A 13,674-nucleotide genomic window follows, 5' to 3' on the forward strand; every position below is an offset into this window, starting at 1 on the left:
GTCCTGTCTGGGTTTAAAAAACAGAAACCATGGGTACAAGCAACCCTACAGCAATAGGAGGCTCTCCCCCTTTCCCTGTGTGTGTGACCCCTTCACACAACTGCCCACAATTATTTGATTATGTCCAGATGACTCATGTCAAAAGTGACCTTGGGTTTTTAGAAACTGGACAACTATAAAACCAGATCTGAATTCTACAAGAGGAGAAAGTCTGAAATGTTCCCTTGCACACCCTGAGCTAATTCTTTATTCCTACATCTCATGAGGGAACATTGTTCCCTCTGAGCTCAAATAGCCTTGTTCAGACTGAGACTCTCCAAGCTGCTCGTCCTTATTTCGCGTAGAAACTGGCAGGTCAGAAACACAAAGGATTGCCTGAATTGTAAATGTCACTTAATAGTCCGTCAGCCACACACAAGAAGGTGAAAAAAAAAATCTATAAGTTGTCAGTACAGAGATTTCTAAGTGTGAACAACCAATTCTAGGAAACATTTCTGCAGTTAAACAGAAGTGAAGAGAATCAAGTTAGAAGCAGGAAATGACTACCCAAAACATGAGAGCCAAAAAAGGAAGGGCTTGATTTTTATCGTTGATGTCCCCCTCCCATTTTTCTTATTCACGTTAGCAGATAGCTCTGACCACCTGTACTCAGGAAGCCCATTCTTCTTTCATGGTTTTGAATTGAGACATGCACTGCAATTTCCTGCAGAAGAAAAGGAAAAGGGCATTTAGTATCTCCAAAAAAATTTGAAAATGAAAGCTTCTTTCTGAAAATCTCCCCAACCTAGTTTATGAAAAGAAGGACCATTTTTTTTTTTTAATTTTATTCAACGTTTTTTATTTATTTTTGGGACAGAGAGAGACAGAGCATGAACGGGGGAGGGGCAGAGAGAGAGGGAGACACAGAATCGGAAACAGGCTCCAGGCTCTGAGCCATCAGCCCAGAGCCCGACGCGGGGCTCGAACTCACGGACCGCGAGATCGTGACCTGGCTGAAGTCGGACGCTTAACCGACTGCGCCACCCAGGCTCCCCTAGAAGGACCATTTTAGAAGCAGAGGAACTCCCTTTAATTGAACAATTCACCAATTTCAGGGTAAAAATGAGAAAACAACCTCCATGTTATTATTTCTCAAGTACAGTAAAACGTTGGATTGCAAGTAACTTATTCTGCAAGTACTCCCCAAGACAAGCAAACATTTCTAATAAATTTTAAGTTGATAAACGAGCAATGTCTCACCATATGAGTAGTATGTGACACCAAATGTCACATGACCATAACTGAGCCAATGGGTGTTTTTTTGTTTTGTTTTGGGGTGTTTTTTTTGTTTGTTTGTTTTTATTTTTGTTATTTGAGAGAGCATGAGCAAGGGATGGGCAGTGAGAGACAGAGATACAGAATCCCAAGCAGGCTCCAGGCTCTAAGCTGTCAGCAACAGAACCCAATATAGGACTCAAACTCATGAACTGCGAACCATGAGATCATGACCTGAGCCGAAGTTGGATGCTCAATCAACTGAGCCATCCAGGTGCCCAGAGCCGATGGTTCTTGAAATTGGCTTTGATATATGAGTACTTTGGATCACAAGCATGTTTCAGCAACATATTATGCTTGCAAACCAAGGTTTTACTGTATGCCCTAATATGACCATCTTAGGGACTAATCATTCTTTTTGTTATCATTCTTTTTTCAATAAGGACAATTTGTAAGAATATACATTTCACTTCCAAGTGGAACTTCAGATGACTCTCTTTCATTCTTCATTTTAAAAATGCTCCAGGAGGATTTTTATATTCTCTTAGTTTTCCCAAGTGCCATAATGAAATGCCGGATTTCTTTTTGTAGGGCAGCCTTGCTCAGAGAGACTTGATGAAAGATAAAAAGAGTGCTGAGAAGGGAAATCACCGTGTGTGTGGCCTAGAGCACATCCACTTTTTATTCAAGTGCTCTGGCCCACGTGCTTTGCTGTCACGTCTCGCCATCTGTGTGCTTGTTATTGTGGGGAAGTTGAATCTTTAGATGTTAGAAGAATGGTCTGGGGTCTCTTTTATATGAAAAGCCAACCATCTTGGTTGCTAAGGATACCTTTTCACAACAAATATGTAGAGAGACCTTGACAAATGGTTAGGGATGGTGAATAGGATTTTACAATGAGGTTGCCTGTTTCTTATTGTTTTTCTTATACATGAGTGTTGTTTTTAAAAATGGTACAACACTTTGAGATGGCATAACAAGCCCAGATTGTTAAAAAATAATTCCAGGAATCTAGGAGACCAATCTTAATAAAAACCCAATTCTGCAGCCTAGCCTACAAAACTGGAATTACTACATCTAGTGCTAGAATTTTTAGAATTTCTACACTGTTAAAAGTGAAGTAGAAACTGGAACAGGATAAACTAGACTGACTGCCTGAAAAGCTAAGATTCACTAAATACGTCTACCTTTTATTTCATTTTCTGCTTCCTATCATGGCCCCAAAAGTAATGCCACACAGAATGAAAAGAAGAGAGAAAATAATTATGATGCCAATTCCCTTTGTATATAGTAGATGGACTTTATTTCTTGGGCTATAAATTAAGAAGTTAATCCCTAAAAAGCCTATAATGTCAAAACAAAAGAGTAACAAGTTACTGCTGACCTGGAGCATGCTACTTCTCTGAGAATATCTATGGGAACCTAATGAGTATATGAAAAATAAATGAGAAATCAAGTAATGTATGAATTTCATGTTGTAATGGACGATTCTTCAAAGAAACACAGTATGTTGCTGGTACAAAATAGAAAAAGTATGTTAAGAGTTTCAGAGGAGGGATCTTTAGAGAACATATCATCTGATCACCTCCTTTCCCCCCAGTTTTATTGAGATATAATTGGCATATAGCACTATATAAGTTTAAGGCTTATAGCATAATGACTTGTATAAACTGTGAAATGATTACCATAAGAAATTCAGTTAACATTCACCATGTCATATAGATACAAAAAAAGAAGAAGAAAAATAGTTTTGATTTTGGGATGAAGTCTTTAGATCTACTCTCAACAACTTTCAAATATACCATACAGTAGTGTTAACTACACACATCATGTTGTGCATTACATCCCTAGTACTTATTTATCTTTAAAAAAATTTTTTTGGGGCGCCTGGGTGGCGCAGTCGGTTAAGCGTCCGACTTCAGCCAGGTCACGATCTCGCGGTCCGTGGGTTCGAGCCCCGCGTCGGGCTCTGGGCTGATGGCTCAGAGCCTGGAGCCTGTTTCCGATTCTGTGTCTCCCTCTCTCTCTGCCCCTCCCCCGTTCATGCTCTCTCTCTGTCCCAAAAATAAATAAACGTTGAAAAAAAAAAAAAATTAAAAAAAAAAAAAAAAGAAAAAAAAAATTTTTTTTAATTAATTTATTTATTTTGAGGGAGAGCAAGAGAGTGAGTAGGGGAGGGGCAGAGAGAGAGGGAGAGAGAGAATCCCAAGCAGGCTCCACACTGTCAGCACAAAGCCTGATGTGGGGCTCAAACTCACGAACCAGGAGGTCATGACCTGAGTGGAAACCAAGAGTCAGATGCTTAACCAACTGAGCCACCCAGGTGCCCCTCTAATACTTATCTAGCTTACACCTGGAAGTCTGTACCTTTTGACCACCCCACCCCCACCACATGCCTGTCCCAGTACCAGGAATGTGCCAATCCTTTCTTGCATAAATGGAAGCTAAGGTCCAGAAGATGGAGAGGTTTCCCTAAAAGGCCAGGCAAGTGATGAGCACAATGGTCCTGAACCTGTCCTCTTTCTGTCTCACATCAATATCAATGCCCCACACAGATCTCTCTCTCCTATGGGCCACACACAGGTTTCCTCCTTTGGGCCAAAAGGTACCTTCACAAAAATTGAGCCAACATTTAAAAATTAGAAGATCTCATACAAAACAGAGCTCAATTCCTGCTTCTTTTAAAAATGAGATCTGAGGGTGCCTGAGTGGCTCAGTCAGTTAAGTGTCCAACTTCAGCTCAAATCATGATCTTCAAATTCATGAGTTTGAGCCCTGCATCAGGCTCTGCGCTGACAGCTCAGAACCTGGAACCTGCTTTGGATTCTGTGTCTCCCTTTCTCTTTTTTTCTCTCTTTTTAAAAGGCTATTCATTTTTAAGAGAGAGAGAGATCTGAGAAGACATCCAAGTGGCCCACAGGTACATGAAAATGTAATTTTCTCTAATCATCTGAGAAATGCAAATCAAAACCACAATGAGAAAACACCTCACATCTGTTGAGTGGCTATTATCAAAAACACAAGAAACAAATATTGGCAAAGATGTGGAGAAAAGGGAACACTTGTGCACTATTGGTGGGAATGTAAGTTAGTGCAGCCACTGTGAAAAAAAATATGGAGGTTCCCCAAAAAATTAAAAATAGAACTACCATATGATCCAGCAATTACACATCTGGGTATATATCCAAAGGAACAAAATCACTAGCTTGAAAAGATATCTGCACCCCCATGTTCATTGTAGCATTATTTTTAATAGACAAGACATGGAAGAAACCTAAGTGTCCATCAACAGATGAATGGACAAAGAAAATGGAATATTATTTAGGCATAAAAAGAAGGAATTCCTGCTACTTGCAACAATATTGAGAGCACTGCGCTAAGTGAAATAGATCAGAAAAAGACAAATACCATATGATCTCACTTATATATGGAATTAAAAAAAAAACAAAACAGAAAGATTCAAAGAACAGATTGATGGTTGCCAAAAGCAGGGCGTGAGGGACGAATGAAATGGGTGAAGGTAGTCAAAAGGTACAACCTTTAAGTTATAAGATAAATAAGTTCTGGGGAAGTAACATACAGCATGGTGAATATAGTTAACAATCCTGTATTGCATATTTGAAAGTTGTTAAGAGAGTAAATGTTAAAAGTTTCATCACTGGAAAAAAAATTTTTTACTATGTGAAGTGATTGGTATTAACCAAAGTTATCATTTCTCAGCATATACACATATCAAAACATCTTTAAAAATGAGAAGCTCTGGCTGCAGTTGCCCTTATTTTTTAATCTCTATGCCCAACATGGGGCTCAAACTCACAGCGCCAAGAGTAAGAGTTGCATGCTCTACCAAATGAGCCAGCCAGGTGCCAAGATCTGGTAGCAGTGAAGAGCAACCTGATAGAGGTAGGACTACCCAGAACTAGAACAAACCAACTTTGTTTTCCAAAATTTCCAAAAAATTCATTCCACCTGGAAATATCCACATATGATTGATACACTGAAGGGAAACCTACTTAAATTATGTTTAACCCACCCCCCAGAAATGAATTCTGTATGATTTTTACAATGGAACTCTACTAAATAACTGCATTTCCAACATGTACATAGAGTATCTTATTATACGATAGCATCCAATGTTGATTATGTTTTCTTTCTTTTAAAGCTTATTGATGAATTTTATTTTGCATAAATGCCAGTGATCACAGATTCACTGTGAGCTAGGTGTGCTCCATACTCATTGCTGCTCAGTTAGCTTGATCCTCATAGATACTGACATGAAAGATAGAACATAGTTTTATTACCTAATATACACCATATGTATCATCAAAACTGGTTTCTTTTTTTTTTTTTTAGTCCAAGGGAGGTTTTTTTTCTTAACGTTTATTCATTTTTTTGGGACAGAGAGAGACAGAGCATGAACGGGGGAGGGGCAGAGAGAGAGGGAGACACAGAATCGGAAACAGGCTCCAGGCTCCGAGCCATCAGCCCAGAGCCCGACGCGGGGCACGAACCCACGGACCGCGAGATCGTGACCTGGCTGAAGTCGGACGCCCAACCGACTGCGCCACCCAGGCGCCCCTCAAAACTGGTTTCTAAGTTCTTGATGACACTAGTTCATATTCTTTTTTTTTTTTTTCAACGTTTATTTATTTTTGGGACAGAGAGAGACACAGCATGAACAGGGGAGGGGCAGAGAGAGAGGGAGACACAGAATCGGAAACAGGCTCCAGGCTCTGAGCCATCAGCCCAGAGCCCGACGCGGGGCTCGAACTCACGGACCGCGAGATCGTGACCTGGCTGAAGTCGGACGCTTAACCAACTGCGCCACCCAGGCGCCCCAAGTTCATATTCTTTTATATTAAGTAATAATCTTTATAACCATTTCTTTTCATTGTCACTGTTAGTTTATTTATAAATTCTTAGAACCATGAAAACAATTCAGTCCGCAAAGTTTCCTGAGATTTTTTTCCAAATGGTTAGTTTCAGCCAAACACAAAATGTTTCCTCTTAAACAAACCATCCTCATACAGGCAAATGCAGCAAGCATGGCATTTGGTTCAACCTCTCTATACAAGGGATAATGCTGTAAGTTATGAAAATGAAGGTATTCTCACTTAACCCAGGAGGATAGGCCTGTATTACTCACAATATTAAGCCTCACTTTGAAAAATTATATTCATTAAATTAATAAGTGAGAAAATGAATCACCAAAAATGTTAATCTAATGCATAATTTATTGTATTACAAATAAATTGAACACTCCCTGTGCCTTGGGTACATGAATCTCAAACACAAAAATCAGCAAATTTTTCGTTTCACTCAGGTTCATATTTGAAGTAATAATAATCATGGGGACCATATGGGTAACTTTCACCCAAAAATGCTCCCCCTAAAGAATACTAAAGTTATTATTTTCCCCACTAAAAATTCTATGAATGATGATTTCTCTTCCTTCTTCCAGTCATCATTAAAAATAACAGAGTTAAATTTTTATAAAATAACTCAGAAATCTAATTTGCTAAAGACCCTAAAGAGAATGAAGGCATATTCATTTTTGAGGAAACCTAATGAAAAGTTATTCAACTGTGCAATGAATAGGGCAATCAAATGTCAGACACAAACATGTCTTTGGCTCTAGCTATTGGTTCTAACCTGAAAAGAAAACACAGAGCTTCTTGGCTTTGTCCTTATCCTCTGTGACTTCAGGCAGGGGGCCTTTCCAAATACTTTTACTCCTGCCCTCCATTCTGTTCAAGACTGCCTTTTCCCAAAGGGCACAGGGGGTAACAGATAAGAGAGTCTAATACAAGGGACGACTGGCTGGCATGCAACCCTTGATCTGGGGGTCATGAGTTCAAGTGCCATGTTGGATGTAGAGCTTACTTTTAAAAAACTCCAATATGAAATTCCTCAAGTTCTATAATACAAATATTTATGGAATTGACCAAAAATCTGTTGCAGGTTGAACAGTGAGTAGGAATGTTATGCTAGGTGGAATTCTAAGATGACCCCAAGGTTCCTGCCCCCTATTGTACACACTCTACAATCTCTTCCCCACTGAGTATGAGTGTGACTTGTAACTGGTGATTATATTACATCACATGGCAGAAGGGATTTTGCAGATGTAATAAAAGCCCCTCATCAGTGTACTTTGAGTTAATCAAAAGGGAAATCATCCTGGGTGGGTCTAGCCTAATCCTATGAGGTCTTAAAAGTCACTGGTTCCTGGGGTGCCTTGGTGGCTCAGTTGGTTGAGTGAGTGTCTGACTTCAGCTCAGGTCATGATCTCATGATTTGTGGGTTCGACCCCATGTCAGGCTGACAGTGAGGAGCCTGCTTTGGATTCTTTCTCTGCCCCTTCCCTGCTCCCTCTCTCTCTCTCTCTCTCTCCCTCCCTCCCTCCCTCCCTCAAGAAAAAACATTTAAAAAAATTTTTTTAAGTCACTGGGCCCTTCCTGAAGGAAGAAATTTGGAAGATGAGAGCCTCACAGAGGGGCAAACTGCCATGCTGGGGAGAGGACTATGGCAGGGAAGGCAGGCAGCTTCTAGGATATGAGAAGGCTGCCCAGTGGTCAACAGCAAGAAAGTGTCCTACAACCTTAAGAAACTGAATTCTGCCAACAACCAATGAGCTTAGAAGACCCCAAATCCAGGGGAGATCAAAACGCTGGCAAAAATCCTGATTTCAGCTTTATGAGAGCATAGGACCCAGCAAAAACGTGCTTGGAACCCTGTGAGATAATAGAAAACGTATATATTGATGTCTGTCTCTGGTTCCTCACACAGAGCTCCTAAATCCTTTGTGACTTTGTAAGTGATGACAGCACTAGGAACATCTTTTGTTCTAATATTTGGTCTTTGACCTCAGGAACAGAGTTCCTAAATCCCTTGTAATAGAAGTGTCTAGGTAATAGAAGTGTCTTCTAGGTAATAGAAGTGTCTTCTGTTCTAATGAGGTGACTGTTTTGGGGATCCTGGCTGAGGGCTGGTCACGAGAAGGACAAACCATGATTAGCAGCTTAGAATTTTCAGCCCCACTCTAGAGAGGGGAGTGGGGCTAGAAACGAAGGTAATGATTTATGCCTACATGATGGAACCTCCATAAAAATCCCAAAATACAGGGTTCTGCGAGCTTTTAGGTTGGTGAATATATAAAGAATGGGGGTGGTGCCCTCAGAGTGGTGCCCTCAGAAAGTACGGAAATTCTGTGCCCTTCCTACATACCCTGCTCTATGCATCTTTTCCATCTGGATTTTCATCTGTATCCTTTATCATATCCTTTTATAATAAGCTGGTCAACATTAAGTAAACTGTTTTCCTGAGTTCTGTGCACCACTCTATTAAATTAATCAGATTCAAAGAGGGGGGGTCATGGGAACCTTAAATTTGTAGCTTATGGGTCAGAAGCACAGGTGGCAACATAGACTTTTGCAATTGGCATCTGAAGTGAGGTTGGGGGCAGTCTCGTAGGACTGAGCCCTTAACCTGTGGGATCTGATGTTGTCTCTAGGTACATGGTGTCAGATTTGAGTTAAATTGTAGGACACAGAGCTAGTGTCACAGAAAATTGCTTGGTGGGGGAAAAGCCCCATATATCTGGTGTCAGAAGTGCTTTGAGTGTGGTGGTCGTGTGAGAGTAAAACAGACTCAGTTCCTCACCCACAGAAACTGTAAGATAATAAGTTTGTGTTGTTTTGAGCTGCTAAATTTATGATAATTTATGCAGAAATAGAAAAAATACACTCATTCAATCTTTACAACAACCCTATGAGACATGTGCTATCAATATGCCCACTTTACAAATAAGAAAAATGAGACAGAAGGAGTAATGACTTACCCAAAGGATTTAAATGCATAAGAGTCGAACCACATTCATGTACATCATTCAGCATCCTGCTAAAAATCCCCAGATCTTTACTACCCAGACACCTCCAGTGGATGCCCCAAGGCTCAAACACTACAAAACAAATGCCCAAAAGGATAGCATAAATAAAATCAAATGACACACCATAGACAGGCAGAAGTCTGCAATCCATATAAATTACCAATGGTTAGTATCTAGAATGTATTCAGAAACCCTGTTATCAAAAACAAAAGCAAAGACAAATAACCCAACAGAAAAATGAACAGAAGATGTGAACAGGCAGTTAGCAGACAGGGAAAGTCAAATAGCCAGTAAACATATGAAAGAGTGCTCAGTCTCACTAGTACTCTTATAAATTTCAACAACAATAAAGTCTTAAGTATTGGCAAGAATGTGAAGCAATAAGGACTTTCATGTCCTGCTGGTGGAAGGATAATTTGTACAACCCCTTTGAAAAATGATTTAGAAACATCTCATTAAATTGAAAACAAGAACATCTTTCAAGGGGTGGCTGGGTGGCTCAGTTGGTTAAGTGTCTGACTTCTGCTCAGGTCATGATCTCACAACTTGTGAGTTCAAGCCCCACGTCAGGCTCTGCGCTGACAACTCGGAGCCTAGAGCCTGCTTTGGATTCTGTGTCTCCCTCTCTCTCTGTCTTTCCCCCGCTTGCACTGTCTCTCTCTGTCTCTCAAAAAGTGAATAAATGTTTAAAATTTTTTTTAATATAAAGACCATCTTTCTAATCAGGAGTTCCACTTTAGAGTACATATTAAAGAGAAACTCTAGCCTTTGTGCCTAGGAAGAAGAATACAAGAATATTCATTTTGATCTTATTTGTGATAGGAAAATGAATTCAGTGGCCATCATCAGAAGAGTCAATAAGTAAGTGGGATAAATACACAGGCTTTCCTCTCTCAATGTTATCTATTTCTCCATTAATTTAGGTCTTCCTCAATGTTTCCAATAAAGTTTGCATTTGGTTTTGTAGTTTAAGTTTAAGTGGTTTTAATGTTTATTACCAGTCCTTTACGGCATGATCTCTCAATTTTTTTTTTTAAAGTTTATTTTTGAGAGAGATAGAAAGAGAGAGAGAGCATGCACGTGGGGGAGGGACAGAGAGAGGGAGAGAATCCTAAGCAGGCTCCACACTCAGCACTGACCCTGACATGAGGCTTGATCCCACAAACGGTGAGATCATGACATGAGCCAAAATCAAGGGTTGGATGCTTAACTGACTGAGCCACCCAGGCCCCCCCATGATCTCTCAAATTCTTAAATTTTAAATATTGGTTAACTGTTGATGACCTTGGTTATATGTCCAAACAATTTTCGTTTCCATACAAGTATTTTGTCAGGGCTTTAGCGCACATGATAACACCTTCCTTTAATTTTCCCAAAAAACCAAAAATCTGGCCAGCCTAAATTCCCCAACTGTACACTTTTCTCAAGTATTGTTGATATCTATCTATTTTCTTCTGGGATTCAAAAAAGTCTAAGCCCATGCTTTGTTCCTTTTAAAACATCTGTTTTTCTCTGCCTGGGCCTTTGCAGTATTTCCTCTCTATCCACATTGAAAGGATAAAATCACTTTGAACTGGCCAAGATGTGGTATTAGGTCTCTGTTAGGTAAAGCACACAGGTCTTGAAAACAAACAGTGGAAGCAGTTCCTGTCCCTGCAATTTTAGGCTCTCTTTGACCAAGGTCCACTTCACCAAGAGGTTAAGCAACGGTTCTACTGAAGCGAAAGCTCTGACTGCCATTTTTGGTTTCTCATGGTGTAGATTGGAAAGCAGGGCAGAGCTACTACACTGGCGGAGGTTAGTGACCCAGATATTGTGAGGAACTAAGATTGCTGCTGCATAATTGAGGCAGGGAAGAATATGTCTGGAACTTAGGGATCCACCAGGCCACCACTTGTCATTTCCATACACAGCAACTGCACTTGGCAAGGACACAAGAATTAAAGGCTCAGACCTCCCCAAGGAAGGATTTGGGTTTCCCACTGGGCAAGCAACCTAGACCAGTAGAAAGATGAGCCAAGGATAGGGGAAGTCTAGACTGATGGCAGATGAGGGAGATAGTGAATATTAGTTGCAGTTTGGGGACCAACTAGAGCAGAGAAAGCATGAATTTCCAACAATCTTGTTACAATAGTATTTTTTAGAAAATGTGACTGGCCAACGCAGAATTGGTGACAGGTTGCCATGAACCTAATGCAGGGCATAAATGGATCAGAGTGGTGTTAAGTGTGAACAATGGTATTGCCCTCAAGGCAAAACCCACATCTCCCTCTTAATATTCGTACTCCGGTCGTGCTCGCAGTCCCATTTCTAACTGCTGGCACCCATTCTGCTCCCTATAGGCCAGAAGTGCCCCAGAAATAATGCCCCCAGGAACATGTGTCAACCAGTGCCCGACAGGAGATAGTGTACACAACTACACTCCAGTCTCCTTGCCCTTCAAGTGAGCAAGGAGATTGGGAGCAAGTAAGTGACCTTTTTCCTAGTTCCCTGGGTAGGAGTGAGCACATTCATTGACTTATTTTTCTTCTCTCTCTCACATTCCCATCCATTACCGGTATTGCCTGGATATTCCCATATCCACCATTAACATTCAAATCTTCATCCCGGTTCTTCTGGGGAAATCCAAAGAACTCTGGGGCAGATTTACATTACAAGCTGATGAAGCATCAGGACCATAACCCCTCACTGGAAGGCTTCCAGAAGTGTAGTCACATGGTCATATCTTTGTAAAATTTCCCACAAAAGATCCTTTCTTTTTTTTATTTTGGTGATGCATGTTCCAAGTGTGTATAACCTCACAAAACCTGGATCCACTCCTGATTAACTGAATATTCCATATATACCATCCAATTGTTTGTTAATTATTATTTGTCTTCCTTCGCTAGAATGTAAGCTCTGATTAGGCAGGAATTTTAGCCAATTTGTTCACTACTGAATGAATCCCCAGTACCCTTATCAGTGCCAAGTACACTGCTAGTAATTTTTGTTGAATAAATGAGTAAGCCCCAACTGAACCATGCCCTGTCCTGTTTCTATCTCTCTGCATCTGCTTTTTCCTCTGATTAGAATCCCTTGTGCTCCCCACTCAGTGGCTACTCATTCGGGACGTATCTCAAATTCCAAGAATTGCATGGGTGGAAGTGCAGACATCAACTGAGGGAGACACCTATAACCACCCAAAATGCCTATCTTCTTATTTGGGTGTGCTTTCTCCTATGTGCCAATTTTAACTTTTTGTTTAAAATTTTTCAAACACATAGTAGAAATAGCACAATAAATCATCATATAGCCACCATGTAAATACAATTGTTAACACTTTGCCATATTGCTTGACCCATATATTTTTATTTAATTGTATCTCTATATGTTACTACCATAAAACTATTATGTCTTATGATTCACGGATCAGCTGGGTTTTTCCTCTGCTGGTCCCCCTTACACTTGCTCCTCGGCTGGGCTGAAAAATTCAAGGTGGCCTCATTCCCAGGTACAGTGGCTGGTGCTGGCTGTTGGCTGGGCACCTCAGTTCTCTTCCGTGACAGTCTCAGGGAAGGTTTCAGTAGGGGAAGGTGAAATCTGCAAGGTCTCTGGGGGCCTAGGACCACACAACATCACTTCAGCCATATCCTTTTTAAAATCAGTTTTATTGAGGTGTAATTTCTATACTTAAATTTTCATTTTAAGTGTACAATACAATGATTTTTAGTAAATGTACGGAGTTGGGCACCCATCACCACAATCCAGTTTTAGAACACTTTTTTTTACGCCAAAAAGATCCCTGATGACCATTATAATGTCTGTTTCTACCCTCGGCTCCTGACAACCACTAACCTACTTACTATCTTTATGTATTTGCTTTTTCTAAACATTTCATATCTATGGAATAGTACAATGCGCAGTCTTTTGCATCTGGCTTCTTTTATTTAGCATAATGTTTTTGATGTTCATCTGTGTTATAACATATAGCAATAGTTTCTTCCTTTTTTATGGCTGAGGAATATCCCATTGTATGCATATATCACATCTTGTTTATCCTTTTGCCATTTGATGAACATCTGGATTGTTTCCAGTTTGGGACATTCACAAATAATGCTGCAACAAACATTCATATACAAGTCCTTGTGTGAATATATATTTTCTCTTGGGTGAATACCTAGGTGAAGAACTGCGGGGGATCACATAGTAAATGTACATTTAGCTTGTAAACTGTTTTCCAAAGTGGCTGTACTATTTTACAAGCCCATCCATAATGACTGTTGATCTAGTTTCTGTGCCTGTTCCCATCTCTTTTAATTTAGAAGACACTCTACCTCCTATTTTCATGAAACTTAGTTTTTTAAGAGACCTGGCCAATTGTATTGTACAATCTCCCACATCCTACATCTGACTTTGTTTCTTAACCTATTTCTCTATTCCTTCTATTTTCAGGAACCGGAAGACATAAAGACTTGATTACATTCAAGCTAACGTTTTTGATAAGTGGTGATAAGCACATCATATTGCATATATCAGGAAGCACATAATGTCTGATT

At 40.1% G+C, this 13,674-nt stretch overlaps 1 protein-coding gene across 3 annotated transcripts in view; it reads right to left on the reverse strand.

Moving 5' to 3' along the window:
* Positions 1–13,674, reverse strand: part of ADCYAP1 (adenylate cyclase activating polypeptide 1) — a 74,306-nt gene that overhangs the window by 40,698 nt on the left and 19,934 nt on the right. For 2 of the 3 annotated variants that reach the window (XM_025931406.2, XM_086682569.1), the window contains exon 2: positions 643–703. The exons of the other annotated variant lie outside the window; for it this stretch is intronic. The gene's annotated coding sequence lies outside the window, so the exon portion shown is untranslated. The remainder of the gene's footprint in view (positions 1–642; positions 704–13,674) is intronic. 3 annotated transcript variants of the gene reach the window in all.

Source organism: Puma concolor, chromosome D3, assembly GCF_028749965.1.
Source record: "Puma concolor isolate L17-30 chromosome D3, mPumCon1.1.hap2, whole genome shotgun sequence".
Taxonomy (NCBI): domain Eukaryota; kingdom Metazoa; phylum Chordata; class Mammalia; order Carnivora; family Felidae; genus Puma; species Puma concolor.